The sequence below is a fragment of the Protopterus annectens genome, chromosome 12.part0, assembly GCF_019279795.1.
Source record: "Protopterus annectens isolate FY-2018-M chromosome 12.part0, PAN1.0, whole genome shotgun sequence".
Taxonomy (NCBI): domain Eukaryota; kingdom Metazoa; phylum Chordata; order Ceratodontiformes; family Protopteridae; genus Protopterus; species Protopterus annectens.
This window is the reverse complement of record NC_056746.1, coordinates 1360920970-1360944781: the sequence shown is the minus strand read 5'-3', so window position 1 is coordinate 1360944781 and position 23812 is coordinate 1360920970. Positions and strand designations below refer to the sequence as shown.

At 44.2% G+C, this 23812-nt stretch overlaps 1 protein-coding gene across 1 annotated transcript in view; it reads right to left on the bottom strand.

Annotated features, from left to right (window-relative positions):
- Window positions 1–23812, bottom strand: part of LAMA5 (laminin subunit alpha 5) — a 1615491-nt gene that overhangs the window by 1300288 nt on the left and 291391 nt on the right. The window lies entirely within an intron of this gene.

Here is a 23812-nt window from a genome sequence, read left to right as displayed (position 1 = left end):
AATACCCATAATAAAACTCCAGCTTAATATCTGTACAACACACACACCATACCTCTCAAACTCTTAGAGCAAGAAATCTGGACAAAGCCATAAATAAAAGTGGGACAAAAGCCCACAAATAGGGACAGTTTTTAAATATTGCTCTTACAAACTTAGAAAGTTGATAGAATAACAAGTTTTGCATGTATTTTCTAAAGTGTAAAGTCTGAAACTCAATTGTCTGTCATTATTTTCCAACTTCAGTCTTTAATGATTTACCACTAATTTGCCAGAAAACCACAATTTTGTAAAAAACAGACTAAAAATATATGAGGCAAAAATCTGGACATTCTGCGAAAATTTGTACAGTTTAGAGGTATGAAGCACACACACACACATGCCCACACACACACACACACACACACACACAAACACAAACTAAATGTAGGCAACTTAGTGGTTTGCCTAGGTTGGAGTCCTCCTTGAATACGATTTAGTGAGCAGAAGCTATTGACCTCTGGGTTATCAGATATAAGCATATGGTAAAATTTATTTCGGTCTGTGAGTTTGTCCGCATGTATGATGTGTACGTGTGGACATGTCTGTATACTGTGTGTGTGTGTGTGTGTGTGTGTGTGTGTGTGTGTGTGTGTGTGTGTGTGTGTGTGTGTGTGTGCGCGCATGAATGGTTGTAGTAAGCACGGAATTAATCAAACTAGGATGGTACAGTAAAATACAATGTTTTACAACCAGGAGATTCTGAAAACTGACAGCTACGCTGAACATTTTAACACCATCCACTAATGGTTATTCAGGGGTTAAAATGTAAACAAAGAGCAAAATAAGAGGTGTTTGACAGTAATCCTTAACCAAAAGCAATCTGAAGTCTGACTTTTTTCATAACCTCTGTTAGAAGGCAATTTTTGTGTTTATGCCCTCAGGATAACAAGGGTATCTGAAAACACTATGTGTCAATCCACAGTACAAATCAACATCATATGAACTTTATATAACCACCACAGGAACACTAAGACGTAAAAGGAACTCTTGCATTCTGCAAAGGTTGTTAAGAACAAGTCAGAGTCACGTTCCAATGTACTCAGAGTAGACTAGAAGAATCTCAGTATAACGCAACATCTGATGGAAACTGATGGAAAGTTTCAGGAAAGATGTCTTCTTACCCTTTCTCTACCATCTCCAACACAAAAAAGCAGGAAAGAAGATGAAGTCTAGCTACTGCAAGAAATGTTTAAACACAGCTGACTAGCAGAGTCTAGCTTGAGTGGAAAAAAAGGAAAGGGTTGGAGGACCAGCAATGGACAAGGGCATTCGCATGCTACCCATTTGTACAATCACAGCTCGACAATTCTAGTGGTACGTGGTTTTTCTGTACCATTAGATTCTTTCCCCAGAAAACAGATCAGATGACAGAATAAGGGGAAGGAAAGCTAAGCAGTCCAGCCAAGAGACATGGATAACACAATGAAATTTAAGCCCAAGAGACATGGATAACACAATGAAATTTAAGCTCACATTCACCCTGTCTCTAGACACTGACTACATTTGCTCTATAACATATCAAGCCTAGTTGACAACAATCTCTTTTAAATCCAAACTCACAAGCATAATGAACCACATGAATGTCTAATAGATGTGTATGCATGGCTCGTGCTGAGCCATTTAACGGGCACTAACATTAATAAAGTGTAGCATAAGCTGTATACTACAGCATGAGTTTATGTTAGGAACAATCTTATATATGGAAAGGGTTTAATAAACCATGTTCAACCCTGATATAAGCAAGGACATGTCTGTAAAACAAGGTAGTGAATAAAATGGAGCAACCCTTCGTGGTTTTGCTTACAGTCACACTGGAGTAGATTTGATACAAGTTTTTAATCCCTATATGGTGGGGTTACATTTACTATAATACTGACTGTAGTAATAACACGGTTAGTGCATTTAACTGCAGTGGCATACTTTTCAGCTGTCCAGATTTTTGCAGAATGACCAGATTTTTGCCTGATATTTTTTGGTGTGTTCCTCAAAAAAATTTGTTGTTTCCTGGCAAATCACTGAGCATTGAAATCATTAAATAATGGCAGACATTTGAGTTTCAGACTTCATACCCTTCAGAAAATGCATGTTGATGCAAAGCCTGTTATTCTAGCAACTTATTAGGAGTATAAGAGCAACATTTAGAATCTGTCCCTATTTTTGGGCTTCTGTCCAATTACGTTTGGCTTTTTCCAGATTTCTTGAGATAAGAAGTTGAGAGGTATGTTGACCTGAGATGTACTACATTGCAGAATATCACTGTTATTACATCTTACATGATAAATTTGTTTAACATCAGGAGTACAAGCATGCTTAGTATTAAGATTTGCCTTCCTTTTCATTTTGAATCAAGTTGTGCCTGAAAAAGCTTCCCTTGGGTCAGTCCCTTAACTAGTTATTCAATAAAGCACAAACAAATCAGTAGCTTAAAAAGTGGAAAACAACTCTATCTTGAGGCAAGCATTTTAAGCTACAAAAATACTATGAGATAAACTGCAGTGTATGGTGGTGAGCAATCTCATTCACTTGTTCATTCATTCTTCAATTACCTGTTTAACCTAGAGCAGTATCACAGAGAAATGTTTACTATCCCAACAGTCCACAGGGCAAGGATAGCAGCTTAAACAGAATGGGATGCCACCCCATTACAGGATGCAGGCATGTGCAAGTGCATGTGCACTCACACACATACACACACACACTCACACACTCACACACTCACACACTCACACACTCACACTCACACTCACTTCTGAACCATTTTTCAGCCTCAGCATGTCCCTGGGATGTGAAAAGAAACTGAAACACTCAACAAAAGCCCATGTGGACACAGGGAGGACATATAGACTCTGCACAAAAGTCACCTAACAGAGAATTGAACCACAGGACCTGTGTTTGTGAGGCAGAAGTACTAACCTCTATGCAACTCTCCTCAAAGCCAAATTGGAGTATAATTCACTTTGACTCTGACCAGAAGCACTCCAGTGAATGCTTTAAAAGCCAATCGTATGGCAATGCATGTACTAAAGGATTGCATTTTACATCAATCACACAAACTCTACAGCTATACTGCAAGTGTAGTATGCATGTTACATGAAGCTTTGCTGCAGTTTATGAAACTTCATGGACTAGAAAGCTTTGTTACACAAGCATTTCCATTGTAATGAAAAATAAGTTCATACAATTACATTAAAACCTGGTTGCCTCGTGATTTTGGCATCTTTTCAGGCTTGTTGGCTGTTGGTGAAGCACCCACCAAGAGGAGAAAACGCTGAGAGAAGAAAGGAGCCACTTTTGAGATTTTAAGTATTTTTCCTCTGTTTATTTGCTAAGTTTTTCTGCATAGCCGCCTATTTTGAGCATTTTCTGGCTTGTTAAACTTGATTTCTGCATTAGTAACTGTATTTAGAGCACAACCTAGAGCTGTTTACTGAATTTCCTGTTTGCACTTATTTTTAAAATCGTTTTTTTCTCAAAACTTGCATTTCATCTGTCTTTGGCCTAGCACTCTTGTGTGGGGCCATTTACTGCACTGTTATAACTTGTTGATACTTGTGAAAGTACAGTTTTGTACCTACCATAAATGTAGATGTTCGAAGATCCACATTGCTGCAGTCCTTACACTTGGGTAGTCCGCTGTCAATATCAAAGTATAAGGCTGACGTCGGTCAAGGCACATTTGACTGACATCAGGACGTCAGGGTACAAATGCGCATGACCGACGTCATATCCTCAGTCTTTTCTTGCCCCAGATGTCAGAAGACCCTAAAAATAAAGGTCAAAACCAAAAGACAGCAAACAAACAACCAACCACCCTTGCACTAATTATATGTACAATATATACAATATACACAATATTTACAACCCAACCGACACAACCACCTCTAACTACAGAGGGAAGGAGGGAGGTTGGACTGCAGCAATGTGGATCTTGAACATCTACATTTATGGTAGGTACAAAACTGTACTATGTTCTTCATCTCACATTGCTGCAGTCCTTACACTTGGGTAGAATCCCAAAGCAGAGGTAAGGGAGGATGGCCAAACTATAAGAGAGCAGGAGCTGCCAAAATGCCCTGCAAAACAGCAGTGGCAAAACCAGCCCTGGATTTAGAGTAAAGTGGTAGGTGATAATGCCTAGAGAAAGTATGCACTGAACTCCAAGTAGCTGCCTCCAAAATATCCTTGGTTGCCACCCCTCAAAAAGCTGTCAAGTGGCAGTAGCCCTAGTGAAATGAGGCCTAATCCCAGCTGGAATCTCCTTGCCATGATGGGAATAACAGAAAGCAATGCAAAACCCAATCCACTTAGAAATAGTTTGTTTTGACACAGGCTTGCCCTGAGAACTCAAAGCAAAAGAAACAAATAACTGCTGAGACTGCCTGAACCCTTTAGTTCTGTCCAAATAATATCGCAACTGCCTGTGTACATCTAAAGTGTGCAAAATCTTTTCCCCTTTATTTTGGGGATTTGCATAAAAAGTAGGCAAATGAATGGTTTGGTTTAAAGCCACACTAGAAACCACTTTAGGCATAAAGGAAGGATTAGTACGTAAAGATACCCTATCCTTATGGAAAATTAAGAAAGGCTCAACCGCCATAAGGGCCTGCAATTCAGAAACCCTTCTTGCAGAGGTAATGGCCAACAAAAGGCAGTCTTCCATGATAAATATTTCAACTCAGCAGTAGCTGCAGGCTCAAAAGGTTGTAGAGTGAGTTTCTCCAACACAAAATTGAGATCCCAAGCAGGAGTAGGAGGTCTTATATTCTTTGCCCCTCTAAGAAATTGCTTGAACAAAGGATGAGAAAACAATGGTGGGTCACAGTCATAGTGAGCTGAAATTGCTGCAGCATGAACCTTAATAGAAGAGAAGGACAAACCTTTGTCCAGTAACTCAGTAAGATATTGAAGAGCCACACTTAAATTAGGCTCAGAAACATCAAAATCCTTTGCTGCACTCCAAAATAAAAATCTCTTCCATTTATCTGCGTACACTTTCCTTGTACTAGGCCTTCTAGCTTCCAAAATCACATTCAAAACTTGTTGTGGAAGTTGAGACCCTCTATGGTTCAAAACAGAATATGCCAGGCTGTTAGGTGAAGAGAGTGAAGTTTGACATTGAGCAAATGACTGTCCTCCTGGGACAACAGGTGTGGAATCAAGGCAAAGGCCATGGAGGCTTCCGTACCAGACTTCTCAGTAATGGGTACCAGTGCTGTCGAGGCCAATCTGGAGCTATTAAAATCATCCTTGGCTTGTCCTGTCTGACCTTTAGAAGTACCTTTGGGAGGAGAGGCAGAGGTGGAAAGGCATACACATGAAGATTGCTCCAATTGAAAGAAAGAGCATCCACTTTCCAAGCTGTGGGATGAAACCTTTCGTGCAAAACTCAGCTGATGGTTTAGTGGAGAAGCAAACAGATCTATGTCTGGAGTTCCCCATGACACTGTCAATTTCTGAAATACATGAGGATCCAATTTCCACTCGTGGGGATCCATAATTCGCCTGCTCAACACATCTGTTAAGGAGTTCTGTGCTCCCGGCAGAAACCTTGCCTAAAGATTGAGCTGTAAACTGAGAGCAGTCTCCCACAAAATCATTGCTTGCCTGCATAGAGGATAAGAATGTGTTCCCCTTGCTTGTTGATGTACCACATGACAGTTGTGTTGTCTGTTAGAATCAACACCTGCCCTGGAAGAAGTAAATCCTTGAAAGCTATTAATGCAAACTGGACTGCTAACATCTCCTTCAAGTTGATATGTAGATGTTGTAGTCTGGCAGGCCACTTGTCTTGTATCCACTTTCCATTTAGATGAGCTCCCCAAGCTTTGTCTGAGGCATCTGTCGTTAAAATCTGACTCGCCTCTGGCGGGTCACAGAGAGTCCCTTGTTTAGGTGACATTCCTGAGCCCACCACAAAATTCCTTTTGAATGCAAGGTATTATTTGAATGACAGTGTCCAGATCCTGGCAGTGCTGTGTCCATACATTTTGAGATACCATTGCAGCTTCCTCATATGCAGTTTGGCATTGGGAAGCACCAGAATACAAGATGCCATGAACCCTAAGGCTTGAAGGACTGTCCTTGCAGTCAGCCCGGACTGATGAGATAGTTGATGGAAGTAAAGGGAAAGATTCTCCTGTTTGTCCGGGGTCAAAAAGGCCATCTGGGATGCTGTATTCAGTCTTACACCCAGAAAGCACATGTCCTGAGAGGGTACTAGACTGGACTTTATTTCGCTCACAGAATACCCCAGGCATCTTAGCACTGCTATCACATATTCCAAATGATGAAGAAGCTCGTCCCTGCCTTGAGCCAGAATCAGGCAATCGTCCAAATAAGGATAGATCTGTATTCCTTTTAGCCTGAAGAAAGCTATCACTGGAGCCAAAACTTTCGTGAACACTCTGGTAGATAAGCCAAAGGGCAATGCAGAGAACTGATAGTGAGAAGTCCCAGCTCAGCAGATACTTCCTGCAACTTAGTCTGATAGGAACATGAAGGTAAGCCTCCTTGAGATCCAAAGTTACCATCCAATGATCTTTGCCCAGCAGAGGTAAAAGCTGTTGTAACGTCAACATTTTGAACTTGGGAATGTCCAGATAAGTGTTGAGGATAGATAAATCCAAAATTGGTCTCCACGTGTTCCCCTTCTTTGGTACTAGGAACAGGCGAGAATAAAATCCTAGGCCCACTTCTGGCATAGGGACCGGCTGTATGGCCCCTATTTGGAGTAACAGAGAAATTTGCTTGTGAGCCTCTATTCTTTGTTGAGGAGGAACGTCTGGCATGCCTTTGAAAGGAGGCAAGGTATGGAAATAAAACCTGTAACCGTGGTGTATGATATCCAATACCCATCTGTCTTGGGTAATTAAACTCCAATTTTCTTTGAAAAGTGCCAACCTTCCTCCCAAAGGTGCTGCCAGGCGAGAAGGCTCTGGCAGCTGAAAAGGTAGGTCATTGGGTCTGTTTACGAAAGGACTGACCCCTGCCCTCACCCGAAGACTGTGCAGGAGAACTCCCTGTTCTAGGCCTGAAAGAGCCCTGAGCTCTGCCCCTACCACGTCTAGATCTACCCCTAGACTGGGAATCATAAGAAGGATACGTCCACCCCTTAGTAGGCCAATTTCTACTAAACTTTGGAGGCTGAACCTGCAAAAAATCTTTAACAGTCTGCATAGACTTAGCCTTGTCTTCCATTTTCTTTAAAACTGCCTCAACAGGAGAACCAAACAACACATCGGATTGTAAAGGAGCATCTAAAATCCTTGTTTTAACATGGTCAGATAAATTTTGATCCCTCAGCCAGGCGTGCTCTCTGAAGAACTGACAGTGGCAGCCACCCTAGACGAGGCTAGTACAGCATCAAAACCACATTGCAAAGAATGCTTACCCACCTGTTCAGAAACATGTACTAAATCTTGTAACTCTTTACAATCAATACCTTCCAGAGCATCAACCTTAGACCTCAATTGTGAAAGGAGATAGTTTTGGTATTTCAACATGTGAAACTGGCAATTCAAAGCCCTCATAGCTAGAGTGGAAGAAGTATAAACTTTCTTTCCCCATCTATCCAAGGCCCTGGCCTCTTTATCTGCAGGAACCGGATTCTTGACAACAGAAGCCTTAACACCTTTAGGCCCCTGGCTAACAGTTTCTGGGTCTGCCCTAGGACTCTTAAAAAGATACTTATGAGCTTCAGGCACCCTGTAATACCTATCTGGTTTAACAGGAGCAGGAGGCAAAGAATCAGGATTAAGAGAAGCCTCTGTAAAAACATCTTCCACTACATCCAAAACAGGAGGTATAGCCAAAGGCCTATGCTGGGGTAAAAACAAAATTCCCTAAGCCTTTTCCTGGAATCAGAGAAGTCCTGACCTTCCCACTTAAAATGCTCCCTCATGGAATGAAGCGTTTCTGAAAAGAAAAATCCTCAGGAGGAGAAGCAGAAGGAGTAGAATCATCCACATCAGAATCAGAATAAGGAGAGTACTCCTGCAAGTCTTCAGCCGAAGACTCTGAAACATCAAGCCTGCTCAAAACTCCCTAGCTCAGGCTCCACCCTAGGTCTCTTATCAGGAGGGGCAAAGAGCCCTAATCAAAGTAATCAAATCTTCTGCCATTTTAAGCATATGCTTCTTGGGCACAGTTCCTGAAGAACTAGGGGTGACACCAACTGAAGCTAAACCTGGCTTGCCTCTGGGAGAAGCCTTGGAAACAGAAGGAGAGGGCCTAACCACCCTAGGCAGGAGGGGAGTATAGTAACCTGAGAAGCCCCATCACCCTGACCTGCCTCCTGAGAGGCCACATCCTGCAATAACAAAGTCTCCCTGGGATCCCAAAGAAACCTCGGTGGAACCACCGCTCCACTGACACCTCTAAAGAACCGGTGTCCGACGGTTCTTCTAGCCTAGGCTTAACTGCTTTGTCCTTGCTTCTTAGCATCCGGCGGCATTTTATAATTGCACCGCTTCGAAGACTAACCTGGCACAATCTAATCTCCTCTTTATAGTGCGCTTATTGAATCTAGCACAAGAGTGACACCCAACAACGTCGTGCTCAGGCCCTAAACAAGGAATACACAAAGTATGATAGTCTCTATGCGTATCTGTTTCCCACAAGAAATACAATTATTCACTTTTTCTGACATCCGGTAAACCACTGAGGCAAGAAAAACTAAAATATTCCCAACGGGTACTTAGCCAACTTTGACTCGGTCTGAAACTCGAAATCGAAAATTTCAGAACGCCAACCGGCACTTGCAATACTGCTTCTGCATCGGACCATGCGGCAAAAGACTGAGGATATGGCGTCGGTCATGCGCATTTGTACCCTGGCGTCCTGATGTCAGTCAAATGCGCCTTGACCGTCAGCCTTATACTTTGATATTCGGGCCGACCGAGGACAGCGGACTACCCAAGTGTAAGGACTGCAGCAATGTGAGATGAAGAACATCCTCTGCTCTCTCTGAAAAAAAACAAAAAAACAAAAAAACTTGCTTTTTTCCCCACTTTTCTGAGATTTAAAAAAGTTCAGTTACAGGCTTGCTGTTCTTGAACTGTTTGTAAGTTTCTGTGAGGCCATTTTTTGCTTGGGCTAAAGGGAAGTCTCTCTGTTGATCAGTGGCAGTGAAAAACATTGAGCAGCCTGCCTGCCCCTGTGAGAGTGGTTACTGACTTGAAACTGTAGTTTTATTGGCCATTTTGGGTCAATTCCAAAACTCCTTCATCTTCCTCTCTTAAAACCCTCTTTTGCGTGTTTTTGCGTGTTTTTGAGCATAGCGCAACAGCGGGCAACGCCGCCTAATTGGGTTTAAACTATTCCTGGCTCCACAAAGTCTGCTCTTCACTTTTTCCCTTAGAACTGCTCTATCTCTCAATTTAAACACCGTATTCTCATTCTAAGGCCATTCACTGGTCCAATTAAGTAATCCTACAAGTTAGCACTATTAAACCATAAGCACTACTTACTCTTATACTCTCTACGATTACCCTGTCCTCTATTGGTCCATATTAAATTCAGTTTCCCTATATTACTCTAGCATGTCCAAAGGTCAGTCAATGGTTTCCTCTCCAGTCCAGCTGGTGAATCTGGGAATTTTGAGGCAATGTTACAACTGTCTCATGTACACGAACAACCCTCTCCTCTTCCAAACAGGTTCAAATATATGTGAGAGATGCAACTATTTAGCCAAACTGGAGGCTGAGCTCTCTCATCTCAAAACTGGTGTAACCAGTCAGGAGGAGAAGGTAACCTCACACAACACAATTCCAGTATCACATAGTCCCACCACATCAGCGAACCAAATACATAAATACACAAAAACATACTCGGAGGCTCTAAATAAAAATCTACCTAAGCAACAGAGACCTCCAAAGCAGACATCCAAGCAAACGCTACCTCAAAACAAAACACGCACAACACATAACCCACAAAGTCAGTGTGCCAAGCAGCCACAGCTCTTAAGGCTGAATAACACACCTGATACTCTTGTAATAGGTGACTCTATTGTCAGACACACTGACATCCCGCTCACCAGGCTGAATAAAGAGAAGGTCATGGTGAGCTGCCTGTCGGGTGCAAGGATCCGCCACATAATGCAAGCACTCAGGTCACTCCAAAGCAAATATAAATATGACTCAGTCATTGTACATGCTGGTGTGAATGACCTGAGATGTACCTCCTTGGACTACATGAAAAGAGACATAGAGGAGCTCTCTGATCATGTAGCCCAGGCTGGTATGACCCTGACCTTGAGCAGCATCTTACCCTCACCTAGAATGATGCCACAGTACAAAGACAAAATGATCGATTTTAACAATTGGCTAAAATTTTGGTGTCATTCAAAGGGGATCCAGTGTCTGTCAGTCTGGGATGACATGCTCGACAAGCCACGTTGCTTCACTAGGGACGGCTTGCACCTGTCACCACTGGGCTTTCGGATATTGGCAAAGGCTCTTGCCACCCCATAGTGCCTTTTTTAGGCAAGGCTCAAAAGTCAAACCCACCCCCATAGACAGCACAAGGAACAAGAAACTAAGGGTAATGCTGCTAAACGCCAGAAGTCTTAACCTCAAGATGCACGCACTCAAAGCTCTCCTCAGTATGGAGAACATCGATATCTGTGCAGTGACAGAAACCTGGTTCAAGGCTCCAGAGAGCACCCCAGCACCACCAGGCTATACATCATATCATGCTTTTCGGCCCCAAAACCCAGACCGAACCACAAAAGGAGGGGGAGTTTCCATATTTATCAAGGATATCCACCACCTCCAGGTTAGTGGCATTGCACGAAGTATCGGAGACCATCCATGTGCAACTAACAGTGGGCAAGACTGCTTTTCAGTTTATAGCATCCTACAGACCACCCTCTCAAAGTCAGGAATCCCACTCGGCTTTCCTGAAAACATTAGAGAACATGAAGATCTCTCTGAACACCATTATATTGGGTGACTTCAACTACCCAAACATTGACTGGGAGCACTACTCAAGCCCCAGCACCTTAGCCCAAAGGTTCCTGGAAATTATAAACTCAAATGCTATGGAACAACTAGTCACCACTCCCACAAGAGGGACAACATACTAGACCTGATCATTACCAACATGGGGACTCTATGCTCCACACCAGAAGTATATCCCTCATTGGTAAGATCAGACCATAAACTAATTTCACTGGATGTCCACATCCGACCCACCCCAGCCCAGAAAACCACAGTGAAAAACTTCTCAAAAGCGAACTTCTCACTTCTCAAAACCGAAGTGGAATCCTTCAAGGCCCCAGGGCCAGTAGAAACTACGCCCAAACTGCAGAATCCTATATAAGCATTCTACGGACATCTCCAGGAATGCATGGATCATGCTATCCCAAACAAAACCAAGACCCAATCATCCAAAGGCAGGCGTCCAGTCTGGTGGACCCTGCCATAAATAAACTGTACAACAGAAGGAGGAAGCTACTACATGATAGAGCAAACTCCCTAATAGGAAGGCATCTCTGATCAGTACTAGCAAAAAATTACGATCCCTCATAAAATCCTCCAAGGCCAGCTTGAGAGAAAAATTGCACAGGACACCAAAGACAATCATAAGGCTTTTTCAGTTATGTTAGAAACCTGGGATGCAACTCCCAGACTTGTTCTGAGTTGATTCTAAGCGACAAAAATACACTGAACCCACAGACATCGCCAATATCCTGGCAGACAGGTTCAGTGCAAACTTCTCCACCCCTCCCCAAAGAGCAAGTATCTATCCCGGCAGAGGGCTGCTTCCCAAACATCTCTGATGCTCAGGTGAAGGCTGCCCTCTCCAAAGCAAAAAACACTGCTTCCATGGGACCAGATGGCATCCCAGGTTGCGTCCTACATGAACTCCAAGAGGAACTAATCCCTCAAATAACACAGCTATACAATCTCAGCCTCACTACAGGATATGTGCCCACAGAATGGCGTACAGCAGCAGTGGTCCCACTCCACAAAGGTGGAGCCTCTACGGACCCTGGAAACTATCGCCCCATAAGCCTGACTAGCTTAGTCTGCAAGGCTATGGAGAGGATCATCATGGAGCTCATAAACAAAGACATTGGGGACCTATAGACACTAGATCCTACCCAGTTCGGCTTTGTCAAGGGCAGATCCTGCCTTTTGAACCTGGTTGACTTCTTCGAAACAGTCACCAAAGCCATAGATGAAGGGAAGGTAGTCCACACAGCCTATCTGGACCTTGCAAAGGCATTTGACACAATACCCCACTCGGGCATCATAGATAAGCTATCCAGCTTAAATATAAACCCCTATGTCACAAGATGGGTCACAAACTGGCTCAAAGACAGAACCCACAGAGTGAGAGTTGCTGGAGCCATATCAGACTCGAAACCGGTCACAAGTGGCATCCCACAGGTTCTGTCCTGGGACCACTCTTGTTCGGTATATACTTTTCCGAGGTACAGGCAAATGTGGGAGGACTATGGCTCACCAAGTTCGCAGACGACTGCAAACTGGGTGCCATAATCAACTCTCCAGCTGACATAAACATCCTTCAAAAAGGTCTCACAGAGACAGATAACTGGTGCCAGCGCCATGGTTTAAAGCTAAATGCCAAAAAATGTATAGTCATACCCTTTGGCATAAACAATGTGCCCACAAATTACCACATAGGCAGAAACCCATTAAGTACAGAGAAAGTTATTAGGGACCTGGGGACCCAAGTTGATAGCAATCTCTCCTTTGAAAACCACATTGCCAAAGTGGTTAGAAAGACCTTCTACATAGCCCATCTCATCACGAAGGGTTTCACATCTAGATCAAGAGAGGTAATCGTGCCCCTTTATTCATCCCTCATCAGGCCCATCATAGAATACAATGCCCCTTTGGGATGTACCTTACCCGACACCTGCAGCAATTAGAAAGACCCCAAAAGTATCTCACCAAGAGGATCAAGGGTCTCAAACAGATGCCATATGCTGCTCGGTTAAAAACTCCATCTCTACTCAGTTGCATACCGCCTACTTGAGGCGATCTATGCCTGACATACAAAGCTATGTCAAATCCAGAATTAATGGACATGCTCCACCTCAGTAAATCTAAATCCCTTAGAGCCACACGCTCAAGGGACTTGAACCTCAGCACAGAAATAAACAGAACTTGCTGGAGGGACAGGTTCATAACCCAGAGGCTCCCTTCGCTCTGGAATAGAATTCCAGTTCATGTGAGGCAGAGCACCTCACTGAATCTCTTCAAGAAGAATCTCGATAAGTGGATGGGGGATTGTAGGTTTGTCCCAGGGATTACTCCCGTGTCACTATTAGACAGAAGCACAGTAAACTAAACCTTAAAAAGGGCACAGTATGCTCAAATCAAGGGGTGGCATAAGCCATACAGAATCGGGCTAGGCTTATAATTGCCCCAGGGCAGATAGCCTAGTATGAACCTATGAACCTATGGCAGAGGCATGAATTTTAATTGACGAGAAGGAAAGGCCCTTGTGGAGCATCTCTGTTAAGTACTGAAGAATATGCGGTAAGCTGGACACCGTTGTGCCCATCCCCTGAGTCTGGTTTCAGGAACAGTACCTTTTCCATTTTTCAGCATAGGATTTTCTAGTACTAGACCTCCTTGCCTCCAGAATGACATCTAGCACCTGCTTACTGAGGGATGTTATTGGAGAGCTCAAGGAATTAGCCAGGCTGCAAGGTTCAGGCTTTGAAGTTGAGGGTGCAGAATCTGGCCCTCCTGGTGGGACAGCAGCGAAGGGGTCCGAGACAGGTGCCATGGTTCCAACAGTGACATACTGCGCAAAAGGGGGTACCAGTGTTGGCGTGGCCAGCCTGGTGCAGTCAGTATTGTCCTTAGTTTGTCCTGTTTGATCCTTATCCGGACTTTCGAGAGGAGAGGCAGAGGGGGAAGGCATAAACTGAGAGGCTTACCCAGGTGAAGGACAGGGCATCCACTTTCCAAGCTTGACTGTGGGAAGTCCTTGTGCAGAATTTGTCCAATTGGTAATTCTGAGGGGAGGCAAACATGTCTATCTCTGGATTCCCTCATTTGTTTCTCAAAAGGTTGAATATCTTTGGTTCCAGTTTCCACTCGTGTGGGTCCATGAGATTTCTGCTTAAGTCTGCCAGTGAATTTAGCTTGCCTGGCAGGAATTGTGCTTGTAGGTGCACTTGGTAGCTCAAGGCTGTGTTCCACAGAGCCATGGCTAGTCTGCAGAGAGGGTACGAGTGAGTTCCCCACTGCTTGTTTATGTACCACATAACAGTGGTGTTGTCTGTCTTTACCAATAATTATCATGGAAGAATGTGGTCCTTGAAGGCTGTCAGGGAATTCTGTACAGCTAACATTTCTTTTTGATTGATATGCAGGTGCACTTGACTCAGGTTCCATTTGCCCTGAATGCACTGCCCTGCCAAGTGAGCACCCCATGCATAGTCTGATGCGTCTGTTGTTAGGGTTTAGGCGGCAGGGGGTAGAGTGAATGGGAGCCCCTTGTTGTGGTAGCAGGCCTCTGCCCACCAAAGGAACTCTATGTCTTTATGCAAGGAATGATAGGAATCATTAATTCCAGATCCTGAGAATGTTGACACCATAGGCTTTTTAGATACCATTGTAGTTTCCTCATATGCAGTCTTCCATATGGAATTAGTAGAATGCAAGAGGCCATGAACCCCAGGGCTTGCAGGATTTTCCTTACAGATAGCTGGGTCTTTGTGGCCAGTAGTTTGAAGTAGGCTGTCAAATAAACTTGTTTCTCTGGCGTGAGGTAAGCTATCTGGGAAGTTGTGTTCAAGCTTGCTCCCAGGAATACAATCTGTTGGCAGGGTACTTGGTGAGATTTATTTTCGTTTATGGTGTACCCCAGTGAGGTTAGAGGTTTCTTTACAAATGCCAGATATTTTAGTAGCATGTCCTGGCTTTCTGCCTGAATTAGACAATTGTCCAGGTATGGGTATATTTGAATATTTCTTTGCCTGCAAAATGCAATGACTGGAGCTAGACACTTTGTGAATACCCTGGGCGCAGTAGATAAGCCAAAGGGAAGTGCAGAGAACTGACAGTGCATGGAGCCTGTTCTGAAGCGTAGGTATTTCCTGCAAGATTCCCTTATTGGAATGTGCAGGTAAGCTTCCTTTAAGGCTAAGGTTGCCAACCAGGCATCTTTGCCTAGCATAGGAAGCAGCTGTTGAAGTGTTAGCATTTTGAATTTTGGGATTACCAAAAAGATGTTTAAAATGGAGAGGTCCAGGATAGGATGCCAGGAGCAGTCTTTTCTGGGTACCAGGAAAAGTCTTGAGTAAAAACCTTGTCCCCTTTCTTCTGCTGGGACAGGTTGCATAGCCTTGATACTCAGAAGAGAGAGAACCTGCTGTTGAGCCTCTGCCCACTGACTTGGGGGTAGGTCTGGCCAACCATTTGGGGTTGGTAAGGTGTGGAAGTGGAATCTGTATCCTTGGAAAACTATATTTAAAACCCATTTGTCCTGGGTAATGAGTTCCCAGTTTTTTGCATGTAGAGCAATCTTTCCCCCCAAAGAGGCAGTCAGTTGAGAAGTGCTTGGAAGTTTTCAAGTCATTGGGACGATTTACCATAGGGGAAGTTTTACTACTCCTAGATTTGGAAGTGGGGGCCCCCCACTGCTTAGTCCTGTGCATAACCCTGGTACTGAAGCCTGGGTGTTCTGCTGGATCTGGGTTTGACTGAGAAGGCCTGGAAGAGACAGGAAAGGACCAATTCTTAGAAAGCCAATGCCTGCTAAATCTAGGAGGCTGTACTTGCAGGAAATCTTTAACAGTTTGCATATATTTAGCTTTTTCCTCCATCTTTTTAAGGACTTCTTCTGCTTTGTTGCCAAACAGACAGTCTTGGTTTAAGGGTGCATCCAGTAATTTAGCTTTAAGATGATCTGGCAAATTTTGCTCCTTAAACCAAGCATGCCTTCTAAGTACAGACCCAGTAACAGCAGCCCTGCAAGATGCTTCTAAAGAGTCAAAACCACACTGCAAAGTATGTTTACCAACTTGTTCAGGAGAATGCATTAAATCCTGTAATTCTTTATTTTCAGCACAGTCAGGAATCAACATCATTTTCTGTTTAAGTAGTCCCATAATATGCTGCTGATACTTTAACATATGAAACTGGCAGTTTAAGGCCCTAATGGCCAAAGTAGCGGAAGTGTATATCTTCTTACCCCATCTGTCCAAGGTCCTGAAATCTCTATCAGAGGGGGTAGGGTTTTTGGCAGTAGTAGCCTTAATGCCTTTAGGTCCTTGGGAAATCATCTCTGGGTCCGCAGTAGGATTCCTGAAGAGGAACTTGTGAGAGTCAGGTACTCTGTAATACCGGTCAGGCTTCCTGGGAGCTGGAGGTAAAGTGTCTGGGGCCAGGCTAGATTCCAAGAAGGCATCATCTACAATGTCCAGGACAGGAGGGATAGCTAAAGGCCTGTGATGAGGGAGGAGTAAGAATTCCCTAAGCCTTTTTTTGGAGTCAGAGTAATCCTGGCCTTCCCAACGGAAATGCTCCCTAAGAGTGTGCAAGGTTTCACCAAAAGAAAAATCTTCTGGAGGGGAAGCAGAGGGAATGAAATTCTCTGCATCAGAATCCTCATAGGCAGATAAGGGCAAAGCCTGGTAATCAGAAGAAACAGAAATTTCAGAATCCTGATCAGAAGAATCAGAAGGAAAATCAGTTCTAGGTCTCAGAGGGTGAAGGCTGGCTTCCCCTAATTAAAGTAATAAGGTCTTCAGCCATTCTTATCATTTGTTTTTTAGGCATATGGGTCTGACCATGCAGTTTGGACATCGGATTTCTAGGTGTGGGTCGAGTTTTAGGCCTTGAAGAAGAAGATGGTGTCGGTTTGAAATGCAAGTCAGTAGGCCTGAATACACCCTCAGAAGCCAGTGCCTGCACAGCAGCTCCGGACCTATCCAAGGTAGAGACATCTGCAGGTTCCATAGTTAAAGAAGCATCTTGCAGCTCCGAATGGGTCTCAGTAGCAGGCATGAGGGGCTGTGAAGGTGCCTCACTGAGTACCAACGAACTGGCGACTAGCTTAACGGAAGTGTCGTTGGCAGCTTTGGACCTATGCGGTCTGCCTCTGTCTTTATCTTTACGTTTTTTTGGAATGTCAGTAGTCGGATGGCTTACTGAAGCCATGTCTGGATAGTTAAACAGAGTACCAAAATAATTTTCTGCAAAAAAAAAAAACGACGATGAATAGTCCGGGGGTTGAATAAGGCACAAAACCGACAGTGAGAGATGTCGTGGTCTGGGCCTAAGCAAGGAATGCAATACGAATGAAAATCTTTATGAGGTATTTGCTTTCCACAGGTAATACAATTGTTAACTTTTACTGACATCAGTTAAGAGCAAGAAAAAGGATCCCCAACGGGGTACTTAGCTTTTTTTGAAGACTTCAGTTCTGAAACTAGAAAATGAAAATTTCAGGAGTCGGACTGGCACTTGCGAACAGCTTCTACTTTGGGCACCGCGTGACAAGAAAGACTGATGTAATCATGTTGGCTTCATGTTTTATACCCCTGATGACCTGACGTCATGGAAGAAGAGAGAGCATCCGACACAGGAATCCAAGACTTTGATATTCAGGCCGGCTGAGGGCTACCTGCAGACAGATAACCCAAATGTAATGACTGCAACAGTGAAACACGAAGAGCATCCAATTTTAAATCAGATGATTTCATGAAAGATTTGTAGTGCAATAACGTATGCCTCACTACCACAAACCACAGAGAAACAGCATACAGAATGCCACAGAATCTGGTTATAAAAATCCGTACCCTATTGGAATTTTTTGACTCTTCAGCATGACTCCTGAAACAAAATGAAACTTAAAAAAAAAAGTGATCAAAGGAACATGTTACAGCTAAAATGCACGAGATTTGCACTTTCTACTACCTATATACACTGACACTGAAATCACTGTACCTTGGAGAAAATGTAATAATCTGAGATACAACAATTTCCAAGCTGGTATGTATTTCCCTGTAATTGCATATAAATTTTTGCTGTTCTGAGGATTGCACTTACAATCCTGGGATGTATAACAGCCCCCCCCCCCCCCCAAAAAAAAAAAAAAAAAAAAAATTACGGCTGGATTTGATTTTCAGCAGTCAGACGCATAGAGCATCACATAACCTTCCACAAGGCAACATTTGTAAATGAAATGTTAAGAGTTGATGAAAAGACACATGACAGCTGCTGTTGCATCTGCCATCTGCCAAAATGCCTGGTCTAACTATATGTTTTCCTTATTTGTTTGCCTATAAAAAGAATGAATCTGTAGGTCCACTTTATCAGGCTAGCTAATACATGTACCACATCAAACAAGCTCTCATTCTATATAAAGAGAAAATGAGTGAATGCCTCAGTGCTAAATAAACACAGAGCTCTAAAGACAGGGGAACACCTGCATTTCTTGATGTCATAGTTTTGAAAGGAGCTTATACAGATGAATGAAACTGAGGAAAGACAAACAGACACATACATGCATCTGTATATCAGGTTGGTGGTACCGTATATGCTGAATGTGGTATTATTTTCAACTTAACTTGCATAACAGACACAATAAAAATTGCCCATAACACTGTAAACATACAATGTAGACCTGGATAAGTCTGTATTTTAAAACTGTAAGCCAGATGACATTAAGACAGTTTGTGTAGCTCTCACAAACAAAGTATAGACAAAGGACAGAAGTTAAAATGTTGCTTACACCCCCTGAAGTGTTCAGCTGTAGGCATTTACCTGCCTTGCTACTCGCTAATTCCAAATTTGGAGTCACACGCGTAAACACTTTCTTGGAAAAGTAAATAACAGCAGCTGGTTATAAACTGTTACCAAACATCTGTAAGACCCAATGAGCTGAGAATCTAGTCCACAAAAGGACAAGTGCATGAGAGGTTCAGATACCCTCTGTCCCCTTAATGGACTTCAGCTTACCAAATCTCTTTAATTAGAAACTGGCAAAATAAAACTGCAGAACATTCTCCCACATTTCTTTTTGTTATTATCAAGGTTGTATCTCCTCACTATAAGCTAAATAAAGCTAAGGGGGCTGGAGTGGGGTGAAACATGCAGTAAATGCAACTGCCCCTTCTCTCCTGTTTACATCATCGCTAAAAGGTATCCAGCTCCATTTTCAGTCTCCCAGAGACCGGCAGACGTCAGCTGGTCACGTCATATTTGGGTAAGACAGCAGTTCCATCTAATATGGATGGAAATGCAAGCTGCCATACATTACCGTCTTCATGGGTCTGGTTTGAATTATTGCCCTTGACGTTTTGCTGATGATTTGCATACATCAGTGACCCACTGCCCATTATAAAAATGTGTAAGTTACGAAGACAGAGCCTCAAATAAGTCTAGCCTCTCTGTACCCACTGACTGGGAACTTTACCTCATGGAGACTTTGTCCCAACAACTCCGATATCCAAATATACCCCCCTTTGTGTTTTCACCACTTCGGGTGGCCAAGGTGGTGCAGCGGTTAGCGTTGCCACCTCACAGCAAGTGGTTCTCTGGTTTGATCCTCAGCTGGGGTGCCTTCTGTGCGGATTCTGCATGTCCTCCCTATGGTCGCATGGGTTTCCTCCGGGTGCTCCGGTTTACTCCCACATCCTAAAGATATGCTGTAGGTGGATTGGACACTCTAAATTGGCCCTAGGCATGAGAGTGTGTGTGTGCCTTCTGTGGAAGGCTGAGCGCCGGGCTGGCAACTCGACACCATTAAACTCCACTGCCAATCATGAGCGGACAGGTGATCCGCTGTGGCGACCCTTAACCGGGAAAAAGCCGAAAGAAGCAAGAGTAAAGGAATATAGTTATTGTCCACATCAGGGATGCAGTGGAATGCAGTCCCTCTCCCATAAAAAAAAAAAAAAAAAAAGCAATATTTTTTTATACTTTTTTTATTTTGCTAGTGTAACAGGCAGTAGGGGAGTGAAGTCAGCTGTTCACTGATGGGAAGCTTGTTGACAATATCTCAAAGTTTTTTCACTTCATTCTGACAGCAACATATAGTCCCCTAGCTGCAGATAAAGTACAGTTGTGTACACTTACCATAAATGTAGATGTTTGACTGTATTCACTGTTGCAGTCATCACCTGTGGGTTACATCCCTGCTGTGGTAGCCCTCGGCTGGCCCGGATACCAGAGTCAATGTTTTTCTGCGTCGGCTGCAGTCGCCTGTAGTCTGACGTCAGGTCATCAGTGCTAAAAAGCAAGGCAGCCAACGTCATTACATCAGTTTAACTTGCCCTAACCCATCAGAAGTACAAGGAAATAAGGTAAAGTGGTCCTGGTGGCTAAAAGCAACAAAGGGAAGTTTATGTCCCCCTAGGGGAAGAGGATATAAGGGGGATGGAGGGAGGGAAACCAGGACTGCAACAGTGAATACACTCAAACATCTACATTTATGGTAAATGTACACAGCTGTACTATGTTCTTCGTGTTTCACTGTTGCAGTCATCACCTGTGGGATTATTCCCAAAGGTGTGGAAAGGGGTGGAAGTATAGGTTAGAGCCCTAGGCATAGGTCAGCAAGCCCTGCAGAACTGCATAGGCAAATCCTGCCCTAGACTTAAAAAAAGAGGTAGGTGGTAATGCTTTGTAAAGGTATGGACAGAGGTCAGGTGGCAGCTTCCAAGATGTCCCCGGTGGGGACTCCTCTGAGGAAGGCTGTGGAAGTGGAGGCTGCCCTAGTGGAATGGGTACGAATAGACTTGGGGGGGGTCCCATATAGTCTGTAGCAGACATGGATACAGCGTGATATGCATTTGGAAATGGTAATGGTTTGCTTGGAAATGGGCTTTCCCTCTGCCCCTGGGGCAAAGCTGACAAGCAGCTGGTCTGTTTTTCTGAAGGGTTTAGTATGGTCCAAATAGTATCTGAGTTGTCTGTGCATGTCTAGCAAGTGCATAATTCTTTCCCCCTTGTTTTGAGGGTTGGGAAAGAAGGTGGGCAGGTGTATGGCCTGGTTGAGGGTCACATCAAATACCACCTTGGGCATAAAGGAGGGGTTAGTCCTCAGGGAGACCCTGTCTGCAGATGAAGGGCTCAACAGCCATGAGTGCCTAAAGTTCTGAAACCCTTCTGGCTGAGGTGATAGCTAGTAGAAAGGCAGTCTTCCAGGAGAGGTATTTCAATTCTGTTGGAAGTGGCAGGTTCAAAAGGAGGTAAGGTTAGTTTTTCCTAAAGCATAATTCAGGTCCCAGATTGGCATGGGAGGCCTTCTGGGAAGTCTGATATTACAAGCCCCTCTGAAGAATTGTTTAATCAAAGGATGAGAGAAGAGGGGTAGGTCTGAATCGTAATGGGCTGAAATGGCTGAGGCATGGATTTTAATAGAAGGGAAGGAGAGGCCACTTTTGAGCAACTCGGCTAGGTAATCCAAGATAAGAGGGATGGAAGGATGAAAGGTACTGGCCCCTCTGGACTGGCTCCAGGAACAGAATCTTTTCCATTTCCCTGCATAAGATTTTCTCGTGCTGGGCCTTCTGGTCTCTGTGAGAATGTCTAGGACCTGTTTTATTAACAGGGACTCCAGGTTAGCTTTAAGGTATAAGCCATGTTGAAAGATTGACCGTCTCAAATCTGGGTGCAGTATCTTCTCCCCCACATGGATCAAGAGTGAGATTGGGGAAGCTGTTTGGGGGGCTGTAAAGTCAGGCTGTGCAGTAAGGGGTACCAATGCTGTCTGGGCCAATCTGGATCAATGAGGATGGCCTTTGGTCTCTCCTCCCTTATTTTGATCCTTACCCTGGGAATAAGGGCCAGAGGAGGGAACACATACACAAAGAGGGAGTTCCAGGGGAAGGTCAAGGCATCCACCTTCCATGCTAGGAGGTGATACTCCCTTGTACAGAACTTTTGCAGCTGGTGGTTGAGATGTGAAGCAAAGAGATCCACCTCTGGAGTCCCCTACTCCAGAGTGATTTGCAGAAAGATTTCCCTGTGCAGCTGCCATTTGTGGGGGTCCAGTAAGTTTCTGCTTAGGTAGTCTGCCAGGGTGTTACTGACCTCGGGTAGGTATTGGACAATTAGGTGTAGACCCATGGAGGCGGCTGTCAGCCAGAGGCTCATGGCTAGCTTGCACAGAGGGTAAGACTGGGTCCCCCCCTATTTGTTGATATACCACATTACTGTGGTGTTGTCTGTTATTATAAGGAAAACCCCTGGCCTGAGATGGGGTTTGAAGGATGTCAGAGCCTTTTGTACTGCCATCATTTCTTTCCAATAGATGTGTAAGTGAAGGTGCTAGGCAACCCAAAGACCTTGGGTGCACCTGCCTGCTAGGCGAGTCCCTCAAGCAATGTCTAAGGCGTCAGTGGTGATGGTCTGGCCAGTATGGTGGAGGATGAAGGGAAGACCCTTGTTCTTGGCACAGGCCTCTGCCCACCAGAGAAACTCGGCCCTTATACATGGGATCAGAGGGGGAGAGGTCTCACAGAGTGCTGGCACCAAATGTTCTTTAGATACCACTGAAATTTTCTCATGCGAGGCCTGGCCAGAGGAATTAGAATGATGCAAGATGCCATGTATCCCAGGGCTTGCAGGAACTTCCTCATGGTGAGGTGACTTCTGGAAGCCAGCTGAGTAAAGTAGAGAGGCAGGAAGCTCTGCTTTTCTGGGGATAGGAAGGCCATTTGGGATGTTGTGTCTAGCAGAGCTCCCAAGAAAATGATCTTCCTGGTGGAAGTTTGCTTTGATTTCTTCTTGTTGATGGTGAACCCTAGGGAGATAAGGAGGGATTTGACAAAGAGAAGGTCCTGGAGCAGCTTTTCTTTGCACTCTGCCTGAATGAGGCAGTTGTCCAGTAAGGGTAAATCTGCATATTTCTCTGTCTGCAAAATGCTATGGCCAGAGCTAAGCATTTACTGAATACTCTGGGTGCAATAGATAAGCCAGAGTGCAGCACAGAGAACCGATAGTGTTGTGAGCCTGCTCTGAAGCACAGGAATTTCCTGCACGATTCCCTGATGGGGATGTGGAGGTAGGCATTTTAGGTCTAGGGTCACTAGCCAGGCATTATTTGTTAGCATAGGCAGCAGTTGCTGCAAAGTTAGCATTTTGAATCTCGGGACCACCAGGGAGGTGTTCAGAATGGATATATCCAGGATGGGAAGCCAAGTGTCCTCTTTTCCGGGAAGAAGGAATAGTCTGGAATAAAAGCCTTTGCCTGCTTGATCTGAGGGGAGAGGTTCTATTGCCCCCTGGGGTATGAGAGTTTGGACCTATTTCAATGCCTCTGCCCACTGATTTGGAGGTAAGTCTGGGTATCCTCTTGGAATTGGGAGTTCACTGAAAGAGAATTTGTATCTCTGAAAAATGATCTTTAAGACCCATTGGTCCTTTGTTACAGAAAGACAATTGTCTTTGAAGAGGGAGAGGCTTCCTCCTAGTTTTTGATGAGTGAAGCTAGGGCAGAGGGGGGAGGGGGAGTCACTGTGAGCTTTTGCCATTGAAGGGTTGATTAGAACTCCTTGCCTTTTGGGGCTGAAGTGGTCCACTGTTTGCTTCTCTGCTGGCCCTGGGATAGGGGCTTGGGTGGTCTGTCCCGGCAGGGCTTACCTTGTCCCTGTCTGCTTGGTGCAGGGAAGGACCAGTGCTTAGAGGGAAAGTTCCTGGAACCTGAAAGAAATCTTTTACTGTTTGCATAGATTTTGCTTTGTCTTACATCTTTTTAAGCACCTCTTCTGCTTTTTCCCCAAACAAGCGCTCCTTATCTAGGGGTGCATCAATAAGTTTAGGCTTGACATGATCAG